The sequence below is a fragment of the Erythrolamprus reginae genome, chromosome 2 (assembly GCF_031021105.1).
Source record: "Erythrolamprus reginae isolate rEryReg1 chromosome 2, rEryReg1.hap1, whole genome shotgun sequence".
Classification (NCBI taxonomy): Eukaryota; Metazoa; Chordata; class Lepidosauria; order Squamata; family Dipsadidae; genus Erythrolamprus; species Erythrolamprus reginae.
Genome location: NC_091951.1, coordinates 2,766,954 through 2,784,092, shown reverse-complemented (window position 1 = coordinate 2,784,092; position 17,139 = coordinate 2,766,954). Strand labels below are relative to the sequence as shown.

General features: G+C 46.0%; 1 pseudogene; it reads right to left on the bottom strand.

Annotated features, from left to right (window-relative positions):
- LOC139162937 (H-2 class II histocompatibility antigen, E-S beta chain-like) overlaps positions 1–17,139 on the bottom strand; it is a 644,095-nt pseudogene that overhangs the window by 385,118 nt on the left and 241,838 nt on the right.

Below are 17,139 nucleotides of genomic sequence, written 5' to 3'. Positions count from 1 at the left end.
CCCTTTACCTAGTTTAAATGCCTGTCCAAAAAAGTTCTGAATTCCTCACCGAGCACCTGGGTACCTCTATATGATGGATGCAAACCATCCCTCTTAAACAACTCCCTATTAGACCACCTACTGACATCATGACTTACATAGCCAAAACCTTCAGCCTTACACCACTGCCTTAACCACACATTAAACTCTCTGATACACGTTGTTTTTTCCTCTTGGCCACAAACCGGTAACACCTCTGAGAAAGTCACTGAATCAGTTATTTTACCCAGCTCCACACTTAGACATTGAAAATCTCTTTTTACTACATTAACATTTCTCTGGGACAAATCATTTGTGCCAAGATGCACCACCACATCAACGTTATTACCTTTACTCACAGTCTTAACAATGTTTGTAATCCGCCTCCTGTCCCTGCTGGCAGTGGCCCCTGGGAGACACCTCAGCACCTTAACCACATCCTTGCTCTTTCCCAAATCAACACCTCTAACGGTCGAATCACCCACAAGAAGTCACGGACTGAATCAAAAAGAGGGGTTGATCATGGGGGGGGGGGTCTTCCCTTTTAAGTAATTGATTCAGTCCTATCACGTCGCAAGACCGTCATAACCCAATCTATTGGAGGATAGCTCCGCCCACTGGAGAAGTCCTAGGCAGGAGAGATGGGGCTTTGCAAAAGAAGCTGCTGGCTGATGATGACGCCACCTTCCAGGACGTCCTAAAAGCAGCAAAAGCAGCTGAGGAGTCAGATGAGTCGGCAGCAGAGGTGCGCAGAACAGCGGGAGTGGTAAACCAGACAGAGATAGACTGGGAAGCAGAAGTACCGGAAGCCGATGAAGATGAAGCCAGCCAGGAAGCAGACTGCTGAGGGGAAGAACAAAGAATCCTGCCACAGCTGCAGAGGGAGCCACCCAATGGCAAAACGCAGTTTCCGTGACACCATCTGCCGTAGATGCAGGGAAAGAGGGCATATTGCAGAAGCATGCAGGACGGGGCTTCCTGTTGACTTTCCCTCCCCATCACAACAGCAAAGGCAACTGGGAGGGAACTGGCCCAATCGCAACAACCAAGGCAGAAACATACCACAAAGAGGATCTACAGGAGACTCGGGGAGTCCAGAGCACGCAGCCTTGGAGGTAATTATAGTGAAGTTATACACCTTCAGGGTCCTGACATAGGGGAGCCCCAATGGCACATGCACCCCACCATAACTCAGGCCCAACATGCCCGGAGCTTCTGGCAAGGGGCAGCCAGTCACCTTCCAAAAGGCACCCTAAAAGAGAACATGCAGCTGCTACCAACACCCATTTCCACCCCCAACCTGCCACAGTAGGGGGTCAAATATCAATTTAGGCCCCCTGACTCCCCCCCCCCAGACTGCACCAGTTCCCACAGGCACCTCTGCAGGTCCGAGAGAAACAAATCATTGCCTTTATTGGACAAGTGAACCCCGTCCTCACAGTGTAGGCTTGGTAAGGAAATCTGAATGTCAGGATGTCATACCACCCAGCCTCCCATTCTTAACACTTGATTGCCAAGCTCGTGATTGACCCTCATCCGGGCCTTGTTCACCCCTTTAGGGTCACCAAAAACAACTCCAGACATTTCTGGGTGACATTTCTGGGCAACATTTCTGACCACCCCACCTGTGTATCAGGCCACTTCTCCTTAATGAACTTAGGAACATAGAAGATTGACAGCAGAAAAAGACCTCATGGTACATCTAGTCTACCCTTATACTATTTCCTGTATTTTTATCTTAGGATGGACATATGTTTATCCCAGGCATGTTTAAATTCAGTTATAGTTATAGTTTATTAGATTTGTATGCCACCCCTCTCTGAAGACTCGGGGCGGCTCACAACATAAGAGTGATACAATACATTACAAATCCAATAGTAGAAAAGTTAAATCAATTTTAAAAACATTAATAACATAATAAAATCCTTAGCTATACAATCATACACATTCAACCTAATCCATCATACAGTAAGGCCGAAAACATAATAAAAAAGGGGGGAGAAGGTGGTAATTATCCCCATGCCTGGCGACAAAGGTGACTTCAGCATTTTATGGAAGGCGAGGAGGTGGGGGCTGTTCGAATCTCTGGAGGGAGTTGATTCCAGAGGGCTGGGGCCACCACAGAGAAGGCTCTTCCCCTGGGTCCCGCCAGATGACATTGTTTGGTCGACAGGACCAGGAGAAGGCCAATTCTGTGGAACCTAATCGGTCACTGGGATTTGTGCGGCAGAAGGCGGTCTCGGAGATATTCTGGTCAGATGCCATGTAGGGCTTTATAGGTCATAACCAACACTTTGAATTGTGACCGGAAACTGCAGTCAGTGCAAGCCGTGGAGTGTTGGCGAAACATGGGCAGATCTTTATTTTATTTTTATTTATTTATTTATTTTGTCCAATACGAGTGGAGGAATGAAGGGCTCTTCTTGTGAAGTATTTTTGAACATTTTCAAGGGTGTTAATGTCTGAGATGTGATATGGGTTCCAAACAGATGAGCTGTATTCGAGGATGGGTCTGGTGCAAGTTTTGTAAGCTCTGATAAGTAGTGTGAGATTTCCAGAGCAGAACATACATAGGATTTGATTAACAACGCTTGAGGCTTTAGCGATGTTGTTGCAGTGGGCTTTGGCACTTAGATCTTTAGTAATGAGTATCCCGAGGTTCTTGACCGAGTGGGGATTAACTGTGATAATTTGTTTACTAAGTTTGTATTTGAAGTTCTGATTCTTTTTGCCGATGTGTAGGACAGAGCATTTGTGTTGGTAAAACGTGGGCAGATCTTGGAAGCCCCACGATGGCTCTCGCGGCCTCATTCTGCACGATCTGAAGTTTCTGAACACTTTTCAAAGGAAGCCCCATGTAGAGAGCGTTGCAGTTACTGTGGATTTGCCAACCACGTCTGCTGGAAGTTTGTTCCAAGCATCTACTACTCTTTCAGTAAAATAATATTTTCTCATGTTGCCTTTGATCTTTCCCCCAACTAACCTCAGATTGTGCCCCTTTGTTCTTATGTTCACTTTCCTATTAAAAACTCTTCTCTCCTGAACCTTATTTAACCCTTTCACATATTTAAATGTTTCGATCATGTCCCCCCTTTCCCTTCTATCTTCCAGACTGTACAGATTGAGTTCATGAAGTCTTTCCTGATACGTTTTCTGCTTAAGACCTTCCACCATTTTTGTACCCCCTCTTTGGATCTGTTCAATTTTGTCAATATCCTTTTGTAGGCGAGGTCTCCAAAACTGAACACAGGATTCCAAATGGGGTCTCACCAACACGGAGATCTCCCATGGCTTGCCATAACTGGACCAAGCCCTTCAGAGCACCAAGGTCATTCCCACGAAGGGGAAACACTAGCCACTTTGGCACAACACATAGCTCAGGCCCAACATGCCCGGAGCTTGTTTGCTTTGCTGTTGAACAGCAGAGGGAGCAGCCCATCCTAACGCATTCACCTTCTGCCCAGCCATTGCCCCCTGGCCCACTGGCTGAGTTTCAACTGAGTTCCCCAATCATATTTTGCTGCTCTCCTTCCGGCCCAGTAAACCATGCTGTGACCACAGATCAGACCCAGTGTCTTGCACCCTGTCTGGTGAGCTATTGATATGAGAGAAAAACACATTGTTAAACCATAATTACACATCCCTTAATTAAAAGAGTGCATACACATTTAAATGCGTTGGCTTTCGATCTACCAATTGTTTTTATCTGCTCTGGGCCATATCCCTACGATGCAGCTCCTGTGGCAGCCCCCAATCCTGAGCGAATGTGTGCCCAAATCCTTGGGAGTCAATCACATTCTATGCCATGTTTTAACTTCCACCGCTCAAAATTGAACATAACATAAGAAGAGACATCCTGAATCAGGCCAAAAACCATCGAGTCCAGCATTCTGTGCAACACAGTGGCCCACCAATTGTCCATGGGGATCTTGAGCAGAAAGAGAAGGCCAAACCCTCCCTTTCCCTTGACCCCCAACAAGTGATACTCAAGGGAATCCTGCCTGTCTCAACCAAGAGAGGGGCGGCACATGGACATCCATTTCAATAACCACTGATACACTTGGCATCCATGAATCTGTCCAATCCTGCCTTGAAGCTATCAAGGCTGACAGCTGTCATGACCTCTTCTGGAAGTGAATTCCATAAGCCAATGACCCTCTGGGTGAAGAAATATTTCCTTTATTTGTCCTCATTTTCTTACCTATGAGCTTTAGTATTGTCTGATAGAGAAAATAATTTTTCCCTATCCACCTTTTCTATCCCATGCATGATTTGATATTTAGTAAGTGGCTTGCCATCTTGGTGTATGTCTGTTAACTACGCAAAATTCTAGCAGGTGCTCCACTGATATGGGCCATATCCACTCCTAGCCTTTCTGTTGTTGAAAAGCCTCGAATTCATTCACTGTACAATGATAAGCTCTTTGGGAGCTTTGGGCTATTGACAAACCAATTGCCCTGTTTACCTCTTTTCTCCAAGTTCACACAGGTGCTGTGGTACCGGTTCTGATTTTTCCTGTGTTTCAGGGGCCAGCAACCGAAACTTGGTCAACTGCCCACCAGACAGAGCGTCGGCTGTGCTGTTGTTTATGCCCAGAATATGGCATGCCAAAAATAGTACATTGAGGTCCAAAAATCTATTAACAAATTAACGAACCAGGCGCATTGCTTGATGATAAAGAATTAATCACATGGACCACAGCTTGGTTGTCACAATTGCACCCCCCATATTTCTATAGTTACCACTATGGGGAAAAATTCGAGGAAGGTGTGGTCCCTCTGAATGCTGATTGGATGACAAGCAGTATTCACAGGGACCTCTCCTGGCCCTGGGGAGAAGCACCACTGATCTTTGGCGATTGGCTCCTGGGCAGGGTTCAAAAACTGAAAGCCGCAGCTAAGTGCGCCATGGCTAAGTGCACATGGGGGAGGGAGGCGGCTGCCTCCCCCCCTGCAGAACCAGGTGAGCACGTTGCTCTCGGGGCAGCTGAGGTTGCTGTCGGGGCAGCTGACGTCTCCTGACGTCAAGCCCTGTGCCGGCCGGGGAAGCAGCGCCCTTTTCAAACATGCTGGCCGCCACAACAACAAGAAAACAGAGGAAAACGTCCAGGATTTAAGGCAGCCGCTGAGCTGGCTTTGGGGTCGACTGCCCAAGATGCGCCAGCCAGAAGAACGCTGCCCGGTCCCCCCAGCAAGAGGCATGGTGAGGAGAAAGCTTCCTGCGTGGGTCAGGGCGAGGGCTTACCTGGGCGGAAGGTGCAAAATCCTCCGTTTCCCCTCCCTCCTCCTGTTTTACACAGCCGGGGAGGTTCAAGCTGGCGGCGGTAGACCTCCGTTGTGTTTTCAGCTGGGGGGGGGCAGGATGACCTTCCTGACTCCCTTCGCCCAGCGCTTCGACCCAGGATGACAGGCAATCTCCGCGCTTTTCTTTCGGCAGAGGAGCTAAGCGGCCAGAGACCTTAAAACAAAGGAATCAATGTAAAAGTGCCGCAGGGCTCTGCTCCACCGGAAGAAAAGCACAGAGGCTGCCTGCTTGAGCCTCCCGTTGCTCCACGCAGCTTCGCCCTGCCTGTCATCCTGGACGAAGCGCTGAGTGAGGGAGTCAGGAAGGTCCTCCTGCCCACCCACCCAGGCAAAAACACAACAGAGGTCTGCCGCCACCAGCTTGAGCCTCCCGTTGCTCCATGCCGCTTCGCCCTGCCTGTCATCCTGGACCTCCATTGTGTTTTCAGAGGGGGGAGCAGCGGGAAAGCCCTGTACCGGCCAGGAAAGCCAGCTTTCCGGGAAAGCAGCGTGCTTTTCAAATGGCCGCCTCCACCCCTGTCCAGGAAAGAGTTGCAGGAAAGCAGTGTATTTGAAAAGAGCGCTGCTTTCCCGGAAAGCCGGCTTTCCTGGCCAGCACAGGGCTTTCCCGGGCAGCTGGCTTGAGCCTGGTGCCGGTCAGCAAAGCCGGCTGCCCGCTGGAGACGTGAAGAGAAAGAAGGGAAAGAAAGGGAGGAAAAGAGAAGTGGAGAGGAAGGAAGGGAGAGAAAAGTGAATGAGAGGGAGAGAGAAAGGGAGGAAGAGAGGAAGGAAGGAAGAGATAAATATAAAGGGAGGGAGGGAGAAAGAGAGGGAGAGGGAGGGGAAGAGGGGAAGGAAGGAAAAGAGAGAGAGAGAAAGAAAAAAGTGGAAGGAAGAGAGAAGGAAAGAAAGGAAGGGAGAGAGAGAGAAAGAGAGAGAGAGAGAAGACAGGAAGGAAGAGAGAGTGAGAGAGAGCAAGAAAGAAAGAGTGAGAGAGAGAGAGGAAGGGAGAGAGAGGGAGAGAAATGATAGAAAAAAGGGGAGAAAAAAAGAGAAATGAGAAAATGATTGAGGCAGAGAATGACAGGAAAGAGAGAGAAACAGAGAGAGAAGTGACTCTTGATTTAAGGCATATGGTAAAAGCACTTAAATAATAACAGATAAAAAAAACCCCAGCCCTGTTTTTATTAATAGTTGTGTTTTTGGATTTGCTGGTTGTTTTAGTATTAATAGTAATAGAGTTTTGTTTTGTTTTATTGTTAATTTCTTTTAATAAAAAAGGGATTATTTATTTATTTATTTATTTCTGTGCCGCCCAGTCCCAAAGGGACTGCCGCTCAGACACTAGACTTTTCCGCCCACCCCGAAAAAAAATGAGAGGGAACACTGGTGGTGAGGCTTACTCAGGCCCTTCATTGCTGAATAAAGCTGCTGTGAGAAAGCTCTGCCCTGTGCTATGACCTTGCAAGCAAAACTCAGGAAACCCGCCATTTCTTGCACTTGTCCTAAGGTTACTTTTTTTGGGGAATCCAGCACTTCTTTGATCTTATACTGAACTTTGTCTACCTTCATTTGTGGGAGCCGGCATGTTTGCTTGACTGAGTCAAGTTCAATGCCCAAAAATGTAATTACAGTAGAGGGGCCTTCGGTCTTCTCTTCTGCCAATGGGACCCCTAGATCCAAACACATAGCCATAAAGGCTTCCATCCTACACCTACATGCAACATCATGTGCTGGTCCTGCTAAGAGGAAGTCATCCAAATAATGAACTATGTTCTTTGAGCCCGTGAGTTGCCTATGTGCCCACTCGAGAAATGAGCTAAAATGCTCAAAGAAGGAGCAGGATATTGGACACCCCGTTGGAAGGGCCCTATCTATGTAATATTCCTCCTCAAAGTAAAAAACCCAAAAGATCAAAGCCATCTGGGTGTACAGGTAGGAGTCTACAAGAAGACTTGATGTTGCATTTTCCCATTAGTGCGCCTATCCCACACTCCCATACCCTCCGAACAGCTGAATCAAATGACATATATTTAACCAAGCACAACTCTTATGGAATAAACTCATTCACTGACTCCCCTGGGGGAAAAGCATAGGTGATGAATAAGATGGAACTCTCCCTCCGATTTCTTGGGGACCAGCCCAAGTGGTGATACCTTGAGTGTAACCAACGGCGGGTGTTTAAGTGGTCCTATAACTCTACCTTCTCTTACCTCCTTCTCTATCTTTTCCCTCCATTCCTGAAATAGACCATAAATTGTGTGCCCATGAAGCTTTCCTTGGCCCTTCAAATGGCATCCTAAACCTGTCCTTAAATCCCTGTAACAAAATACTTGCACGTTCCCTACATCTATACCGTATCAGCCAAGCTTCGAGCTTATCCACGTTAATGGGACTGGGGCCCTTTTCCTTCCAGCTGCCTGTTTCCTCCATTTTGGTCCCTGCCCCTGTTCCTTTTCTTCAATTAGTTCGATTTTTCTATTGTGTTCCTGTCAATTACGAAGAACAGAGAGAAATTATACACTTTGAGCTTTTTTACTTGAAAATCTTAGATCAAATAGCATTAAACATAATTTCATGTATTTGTGTGTAGTTGTGCATATAAAAATCCAATTTTGCTACTTCTGCTATGACAATCAGAAGCTTCTCCTTACTGGAAAAAAGGTGCAACGATTTATCAGGTATATTAGAAATGCTCAGGGAAACGGACAGATCAGGAAATGTTTACTCGGCCACATTTGTCTACTTTCTGATTGTTATTTTTCCACCTAAAAGATTTCAAATAGATTTTCAGCTGAATTGAATAGCTTATTTGTTGTATTTAAGGTAGAGGGAAAAGTGATTTATTCTGGTTTGATTTTTTAAAATTTGCATCTCAGAAACATCTCTGCAGACTTTCTATGTCCACCATGAAGGTGGTCCTTTACTTGCTAGCACAGAGCAGCCCAAATGATCTGTTGCTAAGCGAGACCGTTGTTAAGCGAATTTTGCCCCATTGTACGACCTATCCTGCCACAGTTGTTGAGTGAAGCACTGCGGTTGTGGAGTGACTCACAAGGAATGTGAAGTGAACCTGGCTTCCCCATTGACATTGCTTGTCAGGAGGTCCCAAAAGGGGATCACGTGAGTCCCAGACACTGTGACCGTCACAAGTGTGAGTCAGCTGCAAAGTATCGGAATGTCAATCACGTGACTGTGGGGATGCTACAAAGGTCATAAAGGTGGATAATGGTCCTGAGTCTCTTCTTTCTACAAACGGTCTCCAAGTGAACTGTCATCCGTTGAGGGTCACCTGTATTGATGCCCCCAAGGCACCTCTAGACGGAAAGGCCTTTTCCTCAAAGGGGCCACAAAAGGCCCAAAGCCCTTCAAGATGCTTCCCAGAGGGAGGGGGAGGGACAAAGGCAGGAGTGGGGAAAGGCCTCCCTTCTCCCCAATCTGTGGCCATCCTCGGACCCCAGTCACCACAGGCAGAAATAGTGAGATTGTATTGAGACACATTACTTTAAGACATTTTCATTGCACTCTGGGTGATGTTGTTCTACATGTCACCACATCTGCCCATTCCTATATTTATTTATCTTCAAACAAAAATTGAAAGATCAAAAGCAACATGAGAAAATATTATTTTACTGAAAGGGTAGTAGATCCTTGGAACAAACTTCCAGCAGACGTGGTAGATAAATCCACAGTAACTTAATTTAAACTTACCTGGGATAAACATATATCCATCCTAAGATAAAATACAGAAAATAGTACAAGGGCAGACTAGATGGACCATGAGGTCTTTTTCTGCCGTCAGACTTCTATGTTTCTATATTTCAAACAGGTTCAAAAGGCCTGGTGAGAATGGGCCTTAAAAAAAAATCACCAGATGGGTCTTTGCCAGCTTTAGCTGTCCTAATCACTGCCTGACAAGGCCAGTTAGGATTTAAAAGCCAGAGCCCAGACTGCCCCCTACAGGCAGTGAGAAGGACAGCTAAAGCATGGAAAGGCCCATGGGAGGAAGTTCCCTTAGTGTTGACTGTGGAATTCTGGGAGTTGATGTCCACTCATTTTCAGGTTGCTAAACTAGCCAGTTTTTTTTCTAACTTCTCTCTCGGTTTTCCCCCCTTGTTTGTGTGTGTGTGTGTGTGTGTGTGTGTGTGTTTGTGTGATAGAGAGAAAGTTTTTTTTAACTCTGCAAAGTTCTGGCATCTAGTTTTCCACTAAAGTTGCATCAGCCCTTTTGTTTCAAAATAAAGTTATTTATTTATTTATTTATTTATTTTGTCCAATGCACAATACATATTGAAGAGGATAGACATGAGTTATTATATATAAAGAAAGGATATAAAAGTCCAATACACAATGAGGGTTTTAGTGGGTATATATCAATATACACATAGTAAAATACATGATGAAGGTTATAGAGGAGATACTCATAGTAAAATATATCTAAGAAATAATAGAAAAGAAGATATAGGAATAGAATATATCAATGAAAGAATAGAAGAAGAGATATAGGAATAGAGGAAAGGTATATAGGAGATATAGGAGAGCAATAGGACAGGGGACGGAAGGCACTCTAGTGCACTTGTACTCGCCCCTTACTGACCTCTTAGGAATCTGGATAGGTCAACCGTAGATAATCTAAGGGTAAAGTGTTGGGGGTTTGGGGATGACACTATGGAGTCCGGTAATGAGTTCCACGCTTCGACAACTCGGTTACTGAAGTCATATTTTTTACTGTCAAGTTTGGAGCGGTTAATATTAAGTTTAAATCTGTTGTGTGCTCTTGTGTTGTTGTGGTTGAAGCTGAAGTAGTCGCCGACAGGCAGGACGTTGCAGCATATGATCTTGCAGCTATTTCAGACCTGTGAGATGCTCTGAAATTAACTGGCCCCTGGGATTTTGTCTCCATGTCCACAAATGTCAGATTTATTTGTTTCTTCAGCCACAGTTGCCTTGTATTCCTTCCGGAGTCAGTTTCCTGCATGGAGCTCCCAAACCTCTCAATTCGAGATGACCCATTTAATTCCATCTCTGCCCCTGCCATTAGGTGCCATAGGGGGATTATTTCCCTTTCATTCCTCTCCAGAGAACCCCCCAAAGTTGAATCATCCAGGGATCTCTCCTGAGAGGGAGAATTATTACCATCAACGTTTCAGCTCTGCTCTTGGGCTGAATCCTCCAGGGGAGACTTTGGGCAGAGAAATAGGGAGTTTGGAGACAGGCAGAGTCTCTTGCAGGTACGTCTCTCTCCTTTCCAGGTGAAGCTGTGTTTCAATCAGGAAAGCAACTGCATCATATCCCACCTTTTGAAAATCCTCTGAATTCTTCTTTAGGAAGAGGAAGGAGATTGATTGAGTCACCCCATGGATGATGGACCTCCTGCTTCTGTTTGTGGTGCTGTTTATGTTCCATCCAGTCTTTGGGAAGCTGAGAAGGAAATGCCTGATGAGTTTGGAGCACCAGGATGGAAAACAACCACAGAGTCTTTACAGCCCAGGAGACCATCTCATTGCTATAGTCACCGATGGACTTGACAGATTGTATCCAAAGTTACTTTTCAACATGGCTCCTTCTCTTCCTGAACCGTAAGTCATTCAGGGTGATGGAGTTTCACTCCCTCCATTCTAACACTCTCCTTATTTTATATTTTTTCCGCATTTATTCCTATATTGTGAATATGTCTAATTTCCTGAATGATTTTGATTTCCACGGCTTCTTGTTTTTGTCTGATTTTGTGAAAGAGACTCAAAAAGGGGTCTGAGAAAAAGCTGAAAGGGCTGGAGATTATTTTCTTCTCTCTGTTCAATCCTTAATTTATCATTTGAATCATGAATTTTATTTGAAGTAATTGGGGAATCAGTTGTAGTTGCCGTACCTCAGTCGATTTCCATATTTGTGTAACTGATCATTGCTTTTGGTTCACTAGGCATGTGGAAGATTATACACAGCTCAAAAAAAATAAAGGGAACACTTAAACCACAGAATATAACTCCAAGTCAATCAAACTTCTGTGAAATCAAACTGTCCACTTAGGAAGCAACACTGATTGTGTTGCTTTTCACATGCTGTTGTCAGCACATTCAACTTTGTACAGGACAAAGTGTTCAATGAGGATATTTCATTCATTCAGATCTAGGATGGGTTCTTTGAGGGTTCCCTTTATTTTTTTGGAGTAGTATATATTAAAAGAAGTATTTGTTGTTGCTGTTGATTATAATAACATATTTTTTACAATAGGCAGAGTTATGCTCTTTTATTTGGCTTAAGATTCATTTTCAACATTCAACTGATCAACAAGAATTCCCAGTTCATGCACAACCTCACACTGGGCTATAACCTCCATAACAACTATAGGAGCACTTTCCACACTTCAGATGTCTTGCTGGACATTCTCTCCACTGGAGAAGCCAATGTCCCCAACTATGGCTGTGGAAGGAAGGACAACCTTCTGGCTCTTCTTGATACAGCTGCAAGGGAACTCTCCATCCAGATGTCAACAATAGGAGGCATCTACAAAGTCCCACAGGTTTGTTTGTGCTTTTCTCCATCTGGTAAAAGTAAGTGGTGGGTGATGGTAGATGAGCAATAGATGCAATCGTGTTTTCTGCATGGAATTCAGGAACTTATTTCCTCCATATTAGCCAAAATGTCAATGTTCTCCCCCATTATGTCCATGTTGAGATTAATCATAAAAGGCCTGAAATGCAAGCAATACCTTCCCTGGAGAAGACATTGTACCAACTAGTCAATTGATCCAAAATATCTCTAGTTGTTGGGACCCCTATTGGCATCTTCATTTTAGAAGACAAGACCTGCCCTATCCACTCCGATTGAAGTTGGGAACAGTTGCATTTTATGTAACTAGAATATGGGATAAAAAGGACTCTAGCAATTATGGACCAAATGGACTAGCAGATATTGTGGCTAAAAATTATGCCATGATCCTTAGTTAAACTTGAGAAAAATGCATTCCTTGTAGAAGAACCAGAAGGTTTTAAGTAGAGTTAGAACCTATGTAGATTTTTTAAGAAACAATGCATAAGTTAATGATCATCTATTGCCTCAAATTGGTCGTGAAATTGTTGTAGAATTGACGAGACAGAAGCCAGCACTTCAACGAAGGAAAGTTTTATTGCGCAGGTTCAAAGCACAAAATAACAGAATAAATGGCCTGAACCCCGAATGGGTGTCAGGATGTTCCTTATATACCCTTGGGCTACACAGTATATTGGGGGAACATAAGTTGCCATATATGGATATAACAGTTTGTGGAAAATAACAGTTTTCGATATATATCATCAGTTGGCATGTGTACATGGGAACATCCTGTTTCTCCTAACATAAAAGAGGATCTAAAACTCTTACAATGGCACATTTCCAGTAAGCAAGCCCCCCTACACAATTTCCCTACTTCCTTATCGTAGCTGCAGCTGCTGATTATACAGAAAGCAATAATAGCCAAGGTTATACTGACCTGGGCCCAAAGCCTTGGGCCTTCATCCAAGTTAACTTTGGTTCACCCAGCCACTTTATTCCCCCCTTTGCGACTCTTCTTCCCCAGCAAGGAGAGTCGCATACTCAGTTTCCGCAGTTTCCGCATTCAACACAGCATATTCAGCTTCATTATTATGTCTCGCAAATTCCCACATAGCCATTACCTGAGCAGTAGCTCTACGCTCAGCCAGCAATGACAAGCTATTGGCAAGCTGCAGCGGGGGCTCTTGACCGGATTGCGCCTTTGCGACCTCTCCATGGCGCTAGACCCCGTAGAGCCCCATGGTTCAACGAGGAGCTCCGGGAGTTGAAACGCCAAAAGAGACGTCTAGAGAAGCGATGGAGGAAGAGTAGGTCTGAATCCGATCGAACACTTGTAAGAGCTTTTATTAAGACTTACAAAGTGGCGCTCAAGGCGGCAAGATGCGCGTACCATGCCGCCTTGATTGCATCAGCGGAATCCCGCCCGGCCGCTCTGTTTAGGGTGACCCGCTCCCTTCTCAACCAGGGGGGAGTTGGGGAGCCCTTACAGAGTAGTGCCGAGGATTTTAACACGTTTTGTCGCTCGGATCCGGGCCGATCTCGACTCCAATTGTGTAACAGAGTCGACTGACAACGAGTCAGTCGAGGTGACTGGGGCACGTACTTGTCCACCTGTCTGGGAAGAGTTTGATCTGGTGACACCTGATGAAGTGGACAAGGCCATCGGAGCTGTGAGTTCCGCCACCTGTTTACTGGATCCGTGTCCCTCCTGGTTGGTTTCGGCCAGCAGGGAGGTGACACGGAGCTGGGCCCAGGAGATTACCAACGCTTCCTTGGGGAGGGGAGTTTTTCCATCACTCTATAAAGAAGCGCTTGTGCGCCCCCTCCTCAAGAAGCCCTCTCTGGACCCAGCCGTACTTAACAACTATCGTCCAGTCTCCAACCTTCCCTTTATGGGGAAGGTTGTCGAGAAGGTGGTGGCACTCCAGCTCCAGCGGTCCTTGGAAGAAGCCGATTATCTAGGTCCCCAGCAGTCGGGTTTCAGGGCCGGTTACAGCACGGAAACCGCTTTGGTCGCATTGATGGATGATCTCTGGCGGGCCCGGGACAGGGGTTTATCCTCTGTCCTGGTGCTCCTTGACCTCTCAGCGGCTTTCGATACCATCGACCATGGTATCCTTCTGCACCGGCTGGAGGGGTTGGGAGTGGGAGGCACTGTCCTTCAGTGGTTCTCCTCCTACCTCTCTGGCCGGTCGCAGTCGGTGTTAGTGGGGGGTCAGAGGTCGACTCCTAGGTTTCTCCCTTGTGGGGTGCCTCAGGGATCGGTCCTCTCCCCCCTGCTATTCAACATCTACATGAAACCGCTGGGCGAGATCATCCAAGGACATGGGGTGAGGTATCATCAATATGCGGATGATGCCCAGCTTTACATCTCCACCCCATGCCCAGTCAACGAAGCGGTGGAAGTGATGTGCCGGTGCCTGGAGGCTGTTGGGGCCTGGATGGGTGTCAACAGACTCAAGCTCAACCCGGATAAGACGGAGTGGCTGTGGGTTCTGCCTCCCAAGGACAATCCCATCTGTCCGTCCATCACCCTGGGGGGGGAATTATTGACCCCCTCAGAGAGGGTCCGCAACTTGGGCGTCCTCCTCGATCCACAGCTCACATTAGAACAACATCTTTCAGCTGTGGCGAGGGGGGCGTTTGCCCAGGTTCGCCTGGTGCACCAGTTGCGGCCCTATCTGGACCGGGACTCATTGCTCACAGTCACTCATGCCCTCATCACCTCGAGATTCGACTACTGTAATGCTCTCTACATGGGGCTACCTTTGAAAAGTGTTCGGAAACTTCAGATCGTGCAAAATGCAGCTGCGAGAGCAGTCTTGGGCCTACCTAGGTATGCCCATGTTTCACCATCACTCCGCAGTCTGCATTGGTTGCCGATCAATTTCCGGTCACAATTCAAAGTGTTGGTTATGACCTTTAAAGCCCTTCATGGCATCGGACCAGAATATCTCCGAGACCGCCTCCTGCCGCACGAATCCCAGCGACCGATTAGGTCCCACAGAGTGGGCCTTCTCCGGGTCCCGTCAACTAAACAATGTCGGTTGGCGGGCCCCAGGGGAAGAGCCTTCTCTGTGGCGGCCCCGGCCCTCTGGAACCAACTCCCCCCAGAGATTAGAACTGCCCCTACCCTTCCTGCCTTCCGTAAACTCCTTAAAACCCACCTTTGTCGGCAGGCATGGGGGAACTGAAACATCTCCCCCGGGCACGTTTAATTTATGCATGGTATGTCTGTGTGTGTGACTGTTAGCATATGGGGTTTTTTAAATATTTAAATATTTTAAATTTGTCTGATTGCTTATGATTTGTTTTTTACATGTTGTGAGCCGCCCCGAGTCTTCGGAGAGGGGCGGCATACAAATCTAAGTAATAAATAAATAAATAAATATAGTCCTAATAAAGATAGGTAAGACACAAGGTAAAAGGACACAGCCCGCAGCAATCAACCCAATTAATGCCACTATTGCCTGTAATCCCGGCAATTTAGGAAACCAAGTACCGAACATATCCTTCAAATTAATGCCCTTCCATACCTGGTCTGGATTATGGGTCAATTGTCGTATCTCCTTAGTGAGCTGCTTAATTACCTTTCCAGTATCATCTATCTGTAAGCAGCAATTGGAAAGATTAAACTTTCCACAAACTCCTCCCTCCTTTGCTAGGAGGTAATCCAATGCCAATCTATTTTGATATACAGCAGTCCGAAGCTTGGTAGAGGTTTCCGATAGATAATTCAAGGCAAAATCTATCCTCCTTCCAGACAAGTCAAGAACTGCCTGTAACCTAATAATCCTATTTAGCATATAAACCGGTGTCCGGTATCCCCAGGTCCCATCCTCCGCCCACGTTGCCTTCCCATATGTGCACACAATCCTTTCGGAGCTCCAAATCTCACTTTCCTCATATTCAGCCAAGGTCTTACATGGGAACCCAGAAAAGGTATTATCCTGGTCGTCCATGTTCTCTATATCTCGTCGTCTTCTGTCGCGTGGGCCAATGGGCTCATACAGGGGGACACCTAACATTTGGCGAGTCGCTATCGGTAACAAGAAGAATGAAGGTTTAATCCAGCCTAGCACACAGGAGCCAGACCAATTACTAGGTAGGGCTTCGTAGGCTATTTTGCCACATATCCAATACATATCCTGAGGAGCCACCCATTCTTCTCCCTGATCTAAAGACCCAAGTTATTTAAGATTTGTAGTATCAAATTTCACAGGTTCGGTAACATTCCCTGGGGAAATCCACTTTTCATAAGCCAAATCCCAGAATCCTAAACAAATCAAGTGTCCAACATTCACACTACCCATTCTCATGAAACAATTTCTACCCACCAAGTTAGTGGTTAGAGTCCACATTGTGCCTGATATTTTTTTCCTTTTAGTAATGTTGCCTGCAGCAGACAGATTGTTAAAAACAAGGGGCTCTGCCTCCAAGGCCTCCCATGGCCACTGTTCCCCCATATTCGTCCCACCACACACAAAACAATTCTTAACAGTAAGTGTCCTAGCTACTTCCTCAGCCATTTCAATAAACAAATTTTTGGCTTTGTCACTAATCGGCAGGGGTTTTTCCAATTTCCTAAGGGAATCATAAACTGACCACCCCAGAGTTCGCACCTCCCCTGCAACCACCCTCCACATTTTGACCGACAGATAGGTGATAGGATCCCTTCCTAGACCATTTATGCCAAAGGCAAACGTAGTTCCTGATGGAATAGAACGATCAACCTCTATCTGTACAATGTTTCCAAAGAATCTCCTAAAGGACCGTACATACTGACACCCTTTATAAGAGTTCTTCTCAACATCCCCGGTGTAAGCACACACACATCCCCATCCAGAGCAGTATTGTGTTGTGCCACATGGATTCCATCTTCCTGTGTCCGCATTATCGCTGGTGGGATCTACCTCACACAAATACTTTTCATTTGATTGATATGTCTGGATCCATCCATCATTTCCACAGTGTGACTCATGTGCTCTACCATAATTATTACTCAAGGCTTTGCAAGCGTCAAATGTGAATATCACGGGGGCCAAAGTTCTCTCAACCACAGGATGACAAGTGAGGTATTCCCTAAACTCATCAGATGGTCGTCCTACCCACAACGTGAAATTCAGACGTATTGGAGTACTAGGATCATAACATTTAATATTCCCTTTCTGCGTGCAAAGACTATACATTGTACCATTTGCGATACAATTCTGCCCTGTTGGGGCACATTCCTTAGGTCTTATAGTGTGGTATACTATAGTGTGAACCGTTCGGATCCCCACTTTAGCCTTCGTAATGCATGGTGTAC